Source organism: Thamnophis sirtalis, unplaced genomic scaffold, assembly GCF_051295495.1.
Source record: "Thamnophis sirtalis isolate CommonGarterSnake01/CBP01778 unplaced genomic scaffold, rThaSir2_p1.2 scaffold_6, whole genome shotgun sequence".
NCBI lineage: Eukaryota > Metazoa > Chordata > Lepidosauria > Squamata > Natricidae > Thamnophis > Thamnophis sirtalis.
In genome coordinates, this window is record NW_028261386.1 from 73,695,364 (window position 1) to 73,709,501 (window position 14,138).

General features: G+C 37.6%; 1 long non-coding RNA gene across 1 annotated transcript; it reads left to right on the top strand.

Moving 5' to 3' along the window:
- The first annotated feature begins 1,725 nt into the window (after window positions 1–1,725).
- LOC148045025 (uncharacterized) lies at window positions 1,726–11,720 on the top strand. Its single transcript, XR_015697007.1, has 3 exons — window positions 1,726–2,099; window positions 3,096–3,146; window positions 10,932–11,720. It is a non-coding gene; the product is annotated as an uncharacterized LOC148045025 (long non-coding RNA).
- The last annotated feature ends 2,418 nt before the right edge of the window (window positions 11,721–14,138 follow it).

Sequence of the window (14,138 nt, forward strand, 5' to 3'; positions counted from 1 at the left end):
AAACTACTGGGTAAGTATCATATACCTATTAAGAGGATTATTTTTCTCCATTGAGGATAAAACTTGGCTTGCTACGGTAGAGCCGTCATGATGGGTTTCATTGCATGCTGTATGTAGGAGATGGCCGTGTTGGCAACTGAAGCTGCCTGCTTTTTCACTCCCATTTGTTCTTCACTTGCAAAACAGCAGGTGAAACACAGGATGGAGTATAATACAATCCCTTCGCTTAAAGTGGAATTGGGAGACAGTATAGGAAAACATACTCTCAGTTACAGTAACGGGCTCTGCTTTTAGCAGGGCTGGAAACAGTGTTGGCTGCAACCATTTTCCTACCTCAAGTGTAAATGGGTGGCTACAGAATTGGAATAAATAAATCATCACCAAATACATTTAATGTTGCAAGATCCAATGTAGATCTGTCACCAGGACCAGAGGTTTAGTCTTCCAAATTTGTTGAAGCCCATCCTCAGGGAACTTTTCCCTGCCATCTGTTTAGCCAGGTTCAGGGCAAAAAAACTTACAGTCCCATTCAATGTTCTGCCACCCTCTTTTCAAAAGCTGCTAATTTTAAGAGCGATGAACCAAGTTCTTCTTTACCTCAAAAAAAAAAAAAAAAAAAAAAAGGGGTGGGGGAGACTGTGTTACCAACTCATTGATAAAACGTGTTCTAGTTTACATTTTAGTCCAAACTCCTTCTAAGGTTCCCCAGTACAGATTCACATATCCCCATTATTTGCTTCTTGCTGAAAATGGAATTAAAGCACTCTTCACCCATCTTGAGAGCGCACAGCTTAATGAAAAATAATTTCTCAGATCTCATGTGTTTTGCACTTTACATATCTGTTCCTCAGGAAATTCCTCTGTAACAATATGGAAAGTTTGATGATTTGCATTATTTATTTATATTGATTTTTCTCTATGAGAAAATGTATGTATTCCATTATTTGCTTTCAAGAAATTTAAGATAATTTATATATAGCTTTTCTCTCTTCATTTTTAGGGTTGTTACAATACAGGGAAATAAAATGACTAAAAGCAGTGCTTGACTTATGACCATTTGTTTAATAACTATTCACCTAAAAAACCTGACTTATAATTGATCCTTGCACTTATGAACATTGCAATATCAACACAGCCACATGATAAAAAAACCAGGCATTTGGCAAGTAGCATGTATTTGTGGAGGTGGCAGCATCCCAAGGTTGTGTGTTTGTCATTGGCCACCTTCTCAGGGAGCTTCCAACAAGCAAAGTCAATTGGGGAAGCTGGATTCAAGAACTTTAGCGACCATAGTGATTTGCTTAATAACAGTAGGAAAATGGGTTGTAAAATCAGGTACGATTCACTTAATGACCACAACTGCTTGGCGATAGAGGTTCCCATTCCAGTTACATGCAGAAGTGTCCAGGTGGATGGGTGGAACCTCCCACCACTGCCACTACCAGTTCGCCTGATCTGGGCTGAACCAGGAGCAACCCACCTCTGGTAGAGAAGTGAAACCAAATAATATGACTTTCTAATTTTCTGTGAATTTTCATTTGTGGGATGCTTTGGGGTATTTTTAAATATTAAAAAAAATTTTTTTTATTGATTTATTAAAGTTACATTCCACCCATCTTTGCCTTTAAAAAGAATAGTCAACCCAAACAACATTTTCGATATTCTTTTATGTGATTATATTATAAATATAATATAAAACTTTAACAAGTTTTCAATATGATTATTATTGCCCTCTATTGGTCCATTAAGGAACTAATTATCAACACACTGTATTTCATAAAGGTTTATTTAATTTAGAGTAAACTAAGATGACTTCTGAAAGATGTAACTTCCGGAGAAGCAGATTCTCCAATCTTTTGAACCAGGGATAGATAATTGTTCTTAAAAAATTAGAATGATTTTGAGTAATTAATGATGAGTTCAAATTGCTCTTTCTTTTATACTTAACATTAAAATACTCTCTATTTTAATGTTAAAATAGAGTTCTCCTACAGATGGGGCTCTATATTTTACAATATAGATTGTAATTGTACTTTGAGAACAATCTTGTTTTCCAGATCTTTGCATGAACTTCAGGAGGCTAAGAGCAGGACTAACAGGTATGTTTCCAGCTTGTGTCTTCTAAACTCATCTTCACTATGCATCCAGGGATGGGATTCAGGAAGCTTAGTTTCGGGCAAACAGGATGCTAATTTTATATCTGGTTCACTGAACCGGTAGTTACAAGGGCTGGCTGGCCCCATCCTCCCCTCCCCTCCTAGGAGTCTCCATCTGCCCCGTTTTGGATGCCAGGTAAGTGTAGGCCCTGTGCAGGGGCTGTAGGAGCGCGAAAAACAGACTTCCCGGAAGTCCCAGAACTCCTAGTAGATCAAAGGAATAAAGTGAGCAGGGTCATATAACAAAATAATATTACCTAAATTGAATACTGTTGAATGTTGTAAGTCCTTGACTTACAATAGTTCATTAATGACCATTCAAAGTTACAACATCACTGAAAAAAGTGACTTAGGTCTGTTTTCACATTTCTGACCATTGCAGCATGCCCATGGTCATGTGATCAAAATTCAGATACTTGGCAACTGACTCATATTTATGACGGTTGCAGTGTCCCAGGGTCATGTGATCACCTTTTGCAACCTTCTGACAAGCAAAGTCAATGGGGAAGCCAGATTCACTTAACAACTGTGTTACTAAGTTAACAAGTGCAGCGATTCACATAAGAACTATGGCAAGAAAGGTTGTAAAATGGGGCAAAACTCACTTGACAAATGTCTCAGAGACAGAAATTTGGGGCTCAATTATGGTTGTACATCAAGGACTACCTGCATACCCATACATTAAATATTAGATTCATCCGCAACTATTAGGAAGCTTCCAAAAGACCCAGAAAAAGGAAATGAAAACCTTAGAGATATATTAATTTGGGAGGGCCCAATGTCAGAATGAACATTATCAATATTTATCATGAACTCTAAAAATTAAGACGTATCAGTAGTAAAGAAATAAATTGCAAAATACTTTCGAAGTTTGAATTTGCAGAGGAACTATTGTTTGTGATTGGCCAATGATTGCAATTTACATATTTATTTTTACAGGGTAGAAGAATGCTATTATGCATCATGGAAAACAATTCAGATGATGTCACAGTATGTATTTTGGCCTTCCCAGTGTTTCTAAATCACAATTTTCAAGAGCTCTAGTCAGCATAAGGGAGATTGAGGGATATAATTAAGCATCATTGGAGGGCTATATGTTGTGCACCCATAATCTACCATGGAGGTTGCCTAGAATAATTATGCAGCATGTAGCAGGCATTCTTAACCATTTTTTAAAGTTTTGGAAAAGACTATCCAGCTGGGAATGATGAGAATTAAAATAAAATACAACTGCAGTATTCCACTTTGGGGAAAGTTAGACCAAACTACCCTGCACTGGAATCTAGAAAGCACCCGATGCTCCAATACAGATCCCCCCCCACCCCTCCTTTCATTCTTTTGCCCTCTGCATAGTACTACATTGTTGGCATATGCTGAGGTCTGCCCTTATCAGCATTTGGGATAATAAACCAGTAGTTCAGCAGTTATGATAAAAAATAATGTGAGACAATAAGGTCCACCTTTCCCCTTTCATCAAATGAGATTACTGTACGTTGCGATTCTTTGACTCTCAGTTAATTGGATAATTGGAGTTATGGAAGTTGTACTTGGTCAGACTGTTATTATTATTTATGCATGCGTAATGAACCTGCTATGACTAGAGAAGAAATATTTCAGTCTGAAAGAATCCTAATAATGACACTAACAATGCAGATCTACAATAGTGATGTCAGTTTTGGGAAGATGGACCCTCTAAAACCTTCACAGACAAACGTTTCAAGGATTTCATCCCATAACAATCCAATTCCACTTTCTTCTCAGGTAAGATAGGCCACCTATTATATGCAGTTCTAAGTTTTCCTAATGTGAAGGGGAAATGCCTGGCCTCCTCCTCATTCCATCTAGGAAATATTTAAGTGCTGTCAGTTTTACACTTTCAAAAGCTTTCCTTGTAAAAGGATAGAAAAAAGTGGATCTCCATTTCTTAGTTTTTCCTTTCTCTGTGGTGCTTGTGGATCGAAGAAACAAGGTATTGAATGTTGCCAAAGTGTGCAGTGAACATCAGTGTATGTAATGTATTAATAAACAGCCCAGGTTTCTGCCAAGTTACTGCTTTATGTATACATTATTTTTATTATGCCATTACTTCATACTCATTCATTACTCTACAGTGCTATATAATAAACAACACTTCACAACAGAATTGTCCAAGGCTGTCAAATATAACATCAAAGTACAATTTTATTAAACAATAAGTGCTGTTAGAACTAAGAACATAGTGAAAACACAATGTTAAACTGGATTAGCCCTGCATGGAAATGCTCATACGGGATGGCTACAATCTTGGCTGCATGTGATGAAATGTGAAAATCAGGCCAGGTCTCCTAAGAAGTGGCCTTAGATGTTTCATAGATATATTAATGAGAATTAATAATTTGATGATAATGCTTAAAGGGGTATCCATGATATAGAAAAAGTCAGAGAAGAGCTACAAAGATGATTAGGGGACTGGAGGCTAAAACATGAAGAACTATTGAAGGGAATTGGGTATGTATAGTTTAATAAAAAGAAGGACTATAGGTGATATGATAGCAGTGTACCAATATCTAAGGGGCTGCCACAAAGAAGAGGAGGGTCAACCTATTCTCCAAAGCACCCGAAGGTAGAACAAGAAGTAATGGATGGAAAATAATCAAGGGGGTGAACCAACCCAGAAATTTCCTAACAGTGAGAGCAATCAATTGGTGGAATGGCTTGCCTTCAGAAGTTGTGGGTGCTCCATTGCTGTGGGTTTTTAAGAAGAGATTGGACAACCACTTGTCTGAAATGGTATCGAGTTTCCTACCTGAGGAGGGGGTTGGACTAGATGGCCTCCAAGGTCCCTTCCAACTCTCTTATTCTGTTAAAGCATCTGTCCAAATAGAATGAGAACCATTATCAAATGATCCTTCTTTTGGAAAAGAATGCATAGCTAGCTTATAACTTTAACCTAGAGGTTGTATTCTGTCGGTTTGTACCGGAACTCTGTTTTGTGTGTTTGTCCATGTATTACTGTTTAGTCAGAATTTGCATTGCATTCTAATTTCACTGGGCCTTTTATATGAAAAGCGCCAGTATCTGCGGGCTGGATGCATCACACTCAGGCCATGGACACCCCAGCTCTGCAAAGGCAAAGATCATCACGTGATGCAATCAAGTTTGACACCCATGCTAAACCTTTCTCAACTGCTTTAATCCAAGGGATTGGTTTAGCTTTCTCTAAGCATGTTCTATCTTATAAAATTTAGTTGGATCAATGAAAGAGGAGGATGTCATAATATGTGATTAAGTGATTTGTGCGTCTATTCACTGTATTATTCAGGCCCTTTGCTGAAGCTGTAAAATGAATGGGAAAGCCCTATGAGGGTTTGTAAATGTAAGGCTGGATTATCTTGCAAATAAAATGGGTGATGGTAAAGGAAAAATACTATTTATAATGTATCTAAGTTGTCTACATCAAGGAATTTAGAACCATGTAATGACAACTTAATATTTGGAATCAAATTTAATAAAAACAAATGCCAATACCAAATCTGCATTCTGTTGCAATAAAATATCAGCATATATGAACACTATATAGGCCTCTCTTTCTCCTTGAGAAAATTCTGCTTATTAGTACTGCTAGAGGCTGCCAGAGAGATTGTAAATATGTGCGCACAACCAGGATTAGTAAGATATCATATCTGGTACATTTCATCCAGCTTTTGCGTTTTACCAGGTTTGCAGATTTTACACTTATGGATCAGCAGATTGCAAATTGAGCGCAGACTTTTTCAGCACAATCTGCAAAGATGTATTTTTCTCTTGCGATTTAATTATATATTCCCAAATTAATGTTCCCATAGCAATGGTTAACACCGCCACAAGGCACATATGTAGTCCTATCAAGAACCATTAATTATTGTGCCATTTTTAAATGCTGGGATTCTGATACTCATTGATGTCTATAAATGCTTACAGGTTACTTGTTGACAATGGGAGGCATGCATCAATGAGCCACTGTAGGGTTGGCTTGCTTCACACATAATGTGAAGCCATAATATGAGTTGTTCATTTTGCTTTTAGTCGGATTCATTGTGATTTGTAAATCATAGTTTGGTAAAATGAAATCACAATTCTCACTAAACCAAATTAACATCCTACAGCTCAATTTCCATGTGAATAGCAGATCTAAAAAAGACTCTGAACAACTTCATTCCTATTTAGGCTGTTCCACAGAGCAACAAAGACTTCCCAGCTTTTACTGGGAAGAGCCGAGGTGGCGCAGTGGTTAAATGCAGCACTGCAGGCTACTTCAGCTGACTGCAGTTCTGCAGTTCGGCTGTTCAAATCTCACCGGCTCAGGGTTGACTCAGCCTTCCATCCTTCCGAGGTGGTTAAAATGAGGACCTGGATTGTTGTTGGGGGCAATATGCTGACTCTGTAAACCGCTTAGAGAGGGCTGAAAGCCCTATGAAGCGGTGTATAAGTCTAACTGCTATTGCTATTGCTATTGTTACTGTGTTGCTGATCATATCTAGTGAAAAGGCTGACACAGTTTAGCTCAGGGGTGTCAAACTCTTGGCCCGCAGGCCAGATGCATCAGGCGCTGGCCACACCCATACCTAGTTTAGCGAAGTGGGAAAAAGTCATGATACGTCATGTGACGCCACCATGACAATGCGAGTTTGACATCCCTGGTTTAGATGATGCATTTCAGAACTTGGCCAAAAGTCAATTAGATTCTCTCAGTGCAAAATGTATCATTTCTGCATAATTAAAATGAAACCCTTTCCTTCACATTTCTGCAATGTTTTTTTTAAAAAACATGAAGCTGATTTGTATCAGGTTAAATGTTTTGTAGGGCCTCTGTATCTGGGAGAAATCTGTATCTAAATAACAGCAGTAGCTTTTTGGCATTACTCTGCAACCCGCTGAGGGTCATCTGAAATTTTGCAGCCCAATATGCAGCTCTATTTTTGTCTGCCTTAAATGTCTACTGTTCACTTTATGGGGCAATAGTTCATGATATGGATGTTGGCCAAAGTGGACTTTCTCATCAGTTCCATTTCCTTCCAGTCACATATAAAGATATTTCAAAATTAGCCAGTGGTGCCACATAAGAAGAATAAGACATGATCATGCTAAATATTTTCACTTAGAATGACAGAATAACAGAGGTGGAAGGGCCCTTAGAGGTCTTCTAGTTCAATGCCCTGCTCAAGCAGGAGACCCTATACCCGTGATGGCAAACCAATGGCACCTATGCCAGAGGTGGTATGCAGAGCCCTATCTGTGAGCACGTGCGCCATCTCTAGTTGGTCTCTGCCAGGCCGTTTTCGAGCCTTTTCTGATGGTTTTTTGGACCATTTTCAGGGCGTTTTTAAAGATCTGTTTTGGCCCAGAAAACAGCCAAAAAACCAGGCATGTGTGCACTGGCCAGCTGGTCTTTTCTGGCGCTCTGGTGTGCGCAAATACACGCGCATGCACGCATGTTCAATTTTGGGCACCCGGTGTGGAAAAGGTTCGCCATCACTGCCCTATACCATTCCAGACAAGTGGTTGTTCAGTCTCTTGGTAAAAGCCTCTAGTGATGGAATACCCACAACCTCTGAAACCAAGCTGTTCCACTGGTTAATTGTTCTCACTGTTAGGAAATTTCTCCTTACTTCTAGGTTGCTTTTCTCCATGCAGTAATTTCTCTTGAGTATCCAGATCTCTGGCCGGTTCCCTAAAGGAACACACAAAGTTAAATATGTTGTTATCTGCTACTTTTAACAGAGAGAATTCTAAGTCTCATTGACCTAGAAAGCTCCAAATCTTATTAAAGTGTACTTTTCCCACAAAATTGATAAAGCTAAGTCTCTGAGTACTTTTAATTTTATTCTTTATTAATCTGGGGAGTAAAAAAAATGTTCCCATCAAGGCAACAAGGAAGTGACCATTGAACTAAAGCAGCAACTAGTACTCAAGCTCTATATTGGAGACTGGAACACAGAGTTATATTCCTGCAGTTATTTTGCAATATTTATGTGACAGATGTTTCTCTAATAGGACACAAAGAGTAAATATGTGCTGCAAACTCCACATAGGCATCAGGGAAGGCATTTGGCCAGTAAATGCTCAGCTCCATTCAGTCGCCTTGATTCTACCCCAAAGCAAGGGATTACAGATTTGTAAAAGGAGAAAAAATCTGCAATATTCATTGGACAGTTGGATTATCGAACAATGTCAGACACCAGAAGTTGCAAGTTCAAAACTTTCTAGATCACAAATCTTCCAGTCACCTTGGCTCACTGGGTAGCCTTAAACTATAACATAGGTTTCTGGTAAAGATAAACTGGGAGAGGTAAAATGAACTCTGTAGAAGAAACATATAGTAAGATGATACTTTTCAAAAATATTTTCATTCAAAATTATACATTCCTTAGGACGGGCATAACACCACCACATGCATTCAGGAATGCAATACAAGTCAGGATAATGTTATGTGCATTGATATGTCATTGTCCCCACTGGAGTCCCCCTCTGCAGATGCCTTGCCTGTGTTCAGTTTATTTTAAGGAGTGTGGGAAAGTTGCAATCAGAGTTTCTCACCAAAGAGGATTAAACAGCCAAACAGTTTACATGTGAAATTCAAACCAGAAATTATTTGAGCCCCATTATACCATTCTTTCAGGAACTCAAAATAGGGTGCATAACACCCCCACATTTACTTTTTCCTTTCAACAACCATCGTTTGAGATAAATTGGAGGGGAAGGGAGAAAGAGTTAATAGCTAATCATCAGTAACCTTCTGTGGTTAGGGTTACAGATCTGCCAGATGTAAGCCTTGTTCCTTAACCAATAATATATTATATTGGCACTTGTCTTCATTGGTAAAATTCATCTCCAGCATCACCACAAATCCCAGACATTTTTCAAGTGTATCTACAGAGGCATTGTCTAGCAAACAGCACTCCCTAATCCATGTGGGAATATACTGTCCATGTGGGAATAGCTAGAGAGCAAGAGAAGCACATTCAGTTGAATGCTTTTACAGTTTCCCCATGATTGAAATCCTAAATAATAAAAACTGCATGATTGCAGAAAGAATTCAATTGCTGTTGTAAAATATACTGATAGTCTTCCCTGATAGGGAAATTGCATAACTTAGACATTTGAAATATACCAATCTCCCATTGGTGCATCCCTGGTTTTGTTTTCCTCAGTGGATTTAAAAAAAAACTTAAATCAGCGAGAAATGGAGTCTTGGGTCACTTGCTATTTTGTCTACTCTGGCCCTGAATTTGTAGGCACAGATGGAATTTATCCATAAAGTCTGTCACTGTTGCTAGCCAAAATTATGATACTGTACTGGAATTTCTTTAATTGCTTCTCTGTCTAGAAGAAGACACAACTTGAAATGGCAATGCATATATACGGGTCACCTCTAAAGTGCAATGTAATCCATCCAGGAAGGCTGTTTTAAGTTTGGAAACACGAGTTTGTAGTGATACTGGCAAACTGGATTGTCTCTGGTTAATCTGAAAAAAACTGAATCATGCCCATAGTAAAATAAATACATTGGCTATCAAGGTATATTTTCCCCTTTGAGTAAATACAAAACACTGGTGATTGTATATAAAACCCTTGATTACTTATGTTCTTTTTTCCTGCTAGAATATATATAAAACAACAGTACCTTCTTTCAACTGAACCCAAAAATATGTTGACAATATCTTAAAATAATGTAAAGACAAAGAAATTTTCCCTTCATTGCATATCATTTGCTATGCCTATTGGAGCCCAAACCATCTGCCAAATATTAAGGGGGCACCTTTGCCATTAAAAAAGTTTTTTTTTGGGGGGGGGGTGTTTGCTTGTAGGGCCATTTTTTTTTTTGCGCTCCAGAGGCTTCAGGGAAGCTCCTGAAGCCTCTGGAGGGCCTCGGGGGGGGGGGAGGTTTTTTTTCACCCTTTCCAGGCTCCTATAAAGCCTCTGGAGTCTGGGGAGGGAGAAAAATGGCCTAAAAAAAAGGCTGAAGTCAGCTGTGCATATGTGCTGGCCAGCTGACAGGGCAACGCCTCGCATGCCCTCCATGTGCCACCAGTGGCATGCATACCATAGGTTCGCCATCTCCAAATTATTTTTTTACATCGTGGCGACCAAAACGGAATGCAGCATTCCAATTGTGGCCTTACCAAGGCATTATAAAGTGGTATTAACACTTCACGTGATCTTGATTCTATCCCTCTGTTTATGCAACCTAGAACTGTGTTGACTTTTTTGGCAGCTGCTGCACACTGCTGGCTCATATTTAAATGGTTGTTCACTAGGACTCTAAGATCCCTCTCACAGTTACTACCGTTGAGCAAGATACCACCTGTGCTGTACCTGTGCATTTCGTTTTTCTTTTCTAAATGTAGACCTTTACTCTTTTCACCATTGAATTTCATTTTGTTAGATAGAGCCCAATAGTCTTGATTGTCAATATCCTTCTGTATCTTAAACCTATCTTCTGGAGTGTTGGCTATTCCTGCCAGGAATATAGAATTTTATTATTATATTTTATTTCATTATTTTTTATTTTACTTTATTTTATGTTTTATTTTATTTTATTTTATTATTTCCTTTTATTTATATGTATATTTTGAAACTATTGGTAGCTGGTTATCTATATGTTTTTAAATATAATAACAAAGATGACATTTTATTGCACTTTTTTCCCCCTTCTGTTCACTTATGTCTGATTCTTAGAGACTGCCTAGACAAGCCCCTGCAGTTTTCCATGCATGGTTTTTTTTTTGAAGTGACTTGCCATTGCCTGTTTTCTAGGGCTGAGAGAAAATGACTGGCCTAAGGTCACCCAACTGGCTTTGTACCCAAGGTGGACTTGAACTCCCAGTTTCCTAGTTTCCAGATGATGCCTTAACTACTACATTGCACATTGTCTAATGTAAAAACCCAGTGTTATATATTACTTTTTAATCCAACCATTAATTGTTGTGCACATGGGATATAATACCAAATGTAACTTTCAAAACTTCAATCAAGTTATAACAGCTAATTGGGTTAAGGTGGTTATTTTAGGGCAATGATGCTGGAAAGAATTTCAGTATGTTTCTATTGGAGATAGTTAGTTCAATGCTGACGACATACTATCCCTGTCACCTAGGAAATGAAACGTGTTTCTATGGGAACCCCAAGGCTGCATTATTACACAACCTCAAAATGTTGACACTTTGAAAAAAAGAGGCCTGTGTATGTATTTGTATGTACAATACATAATTGCCATTATTTTTCTATATAATTGTGACAAAAATTTCATTTTTGGTGGTTTGTGTAATACAGCAAATGAAAAAGTTGTGAGGGGAGGAGCCATTAGGAAAATATATATTTATTATGCATGCTTTGAAGAGCCCTCAAATTTCCCAATATTTACCACATTTGGGGAGGTTGTGCTGATGAAATATAAGATTAATTATGTAGAAGGGAAGTTATTATTGTTTGGACATTCTAACTTCTTTTTTCTCACTCATAATCCTTATAAATCCTTAGTAATGAAAAAAAATAATTTATATTGATAAAGTTCTTCATTTCATTTTATAGATGTTATATTGGGAATTTTACTTGTTTATAACTTGAAATATTGTTATTATGATACATGTAGAATGAAAAGAGGAATGTGCAACCAGATTAAATGCAAAGTCTGCAAATATGGAGTGAATCTTGTATAAATTTTTAATTTTTTGTTTATAAATGGTCAGATATCACAGATGTAACATATAAACATTCAAACACAAGAAAGAGGCATATCTTCTAGGGGATTGCCGTGGTGAGTCAAACCTCCCATATAGAGTTTACTAAGAAAAAGTGAAGAGAGCACAGATTTGATAAAGTGACTATAAAATAGGACTGGACCTTGTTTGTTGTGAATTCACTCAGCTTCTAAAACAATAGCTAGGAATTCCACAACTTTCTTGGAGATTTTAAGACATTGTTCCCACAATACTTGTTTTATAATTGTTGATTGAGGTTCACCTGAGAATTTGTTGATGAGCAGTGCAATATGCTTGAAATGTCAAGTGGGATATAAAGGACCAGTTAGTAGCAAATGAATCACAGATGCAAATATTTATGATAAAGGATGTTATTGTAATCTTCTGTCACCAATTGCAAAGATAAGGATCCATTTTGTGATAATGCAGATGCTCTTCTGTGTGGAGAAAGGAGGATATTATAGAAATAGTTCAGGTTTAACAAGGTAGGAGTACCTACAAAGTCCTTCCTAGCAAAGATATGAAGATTTAGATGTCTCTTCCTGAGCCTAAATCTCTGCCATGCTCTTTAGCTGGGCTATTTTGAAATTAGACCATTAAAAAATGCACAAGAGCAGCCATGTATAAACATCCAGCCTTATTAAATTGCATACTAAAGGAAAAGGTAAAGATTTCCCTGTCAATCATGTCCAATTCTACGTTTCTTGGCTGAGGGATCCAGTATTGTCTGAAGAAAACTTCCATGGTCATGTGGTCAGCCTGACTATATGCCAAAGGTACACAGAATGCTGTTACCTTCACACAGAAGTGGTACCTATTAAATCTAATTACATTTGCATGGTAGGTGGGCAGGAGCTAAGGCAATTGAATGGGGTAATTGAATACGCACCAATAAATTCATGTTCTGTTTGGGAATAATCTTCTGCAATATTCACGTTTAGCAGTCACTTTTAACTTCAGTGACTTCAAAAATTAGTTCCTATACATCTTTATGTTGTATATTAATTAATCTATAATGAAATATTGAATGATAGACAACCTTTCATCATCTAATGCTTGGGCCTACACTTTAGCTTAGAGTATATCCCCCCCACCTCTATTGGACACTAATTTAACTAAGTATTAACACAGAATAACATGGACTAATCTGTGGTTTTATGCAGCTTTCCACTGTGTGGATCAATTTGTTATGTATTATGGGGTTGTCTGAAGAATCCTCTCTCTTCTCCATTCAAGCAGTTAGAAAGAATAAGCTCCTGTTGTGCATCTTGAAACTGCTTCTATATTTGATGCAATAGAAAGGATGACTCATAGATACATTTTCTTCCCCCTTTTCTCTCTTTCTGTTTATCACTGGTATTTGTTACTGAGAGTTTGCTGAAGCATTGTTCCAGCATTGTTGGTTAGCCTTTGAAAGACATGTTAATAGCCTTCATACTCATATTTAAGAGAACTGATGAATTGTCAGATGTCCAGAAATTTTGATAAGGGTTGAAATAGGTGTTAATAGATGGCTTTAAATTCCTTTATGCCAGTGGGGTAAAGTTAATATTGTCAGTATGAACACTGTATCTCATTTGATTTATGATTCTAAGGGTATTCCTAGATTGATATTAAACACATATTTTCTTTTGATTGATAAGTTATTTAAGAAAGCTATTTGGGAAAGTGCACTAATAAGGTTTTCTTTAAGTAAATTGAGATTACCAGTTGGAAGTAATTTTAATTTATTAAAGGTGATTTCAATTTATCTTGAAAAATACCATTAGACCAATATTTTATCAGCTACTGCTGGTGGAGCACCTGAGCTGCTTTCTTGCCTGATGGAATCTATTACAGAAGTAAAATAGTACTTAGACTTATATACACTGCTTCATAGTGCTTTACAGCCCTGTCTAAGTGGCTTACAGCATATTGCCCCCAACAGTCTAGGTCAGGGGTAGTCAACCTTTTTATACCTACCGCCCACTTTTGTATCTCTGTTAGTAGTAAAATTTTCTAACTGCCCACCGATTCCACAGTAATAGTGATTTTATGAAAACCTAATGAAAATGTTTTTAAATAATGCTATGAATTTTTTTAAAAAAGTCAATTAAATTAAAAAAAAGGAAAGTCCTTCAGTATCGGACAAAACCCCTACCGCCCACCATGAAAGCTGGAACGCCCACTAGTGGGCGGTAGGGACCAGGTTGACTACCACTGCTCTAGGTCCTCATTTTACCAACCTTGGAAGGAGGGAAGGTGAGTCAACCTTCAGCTGGTG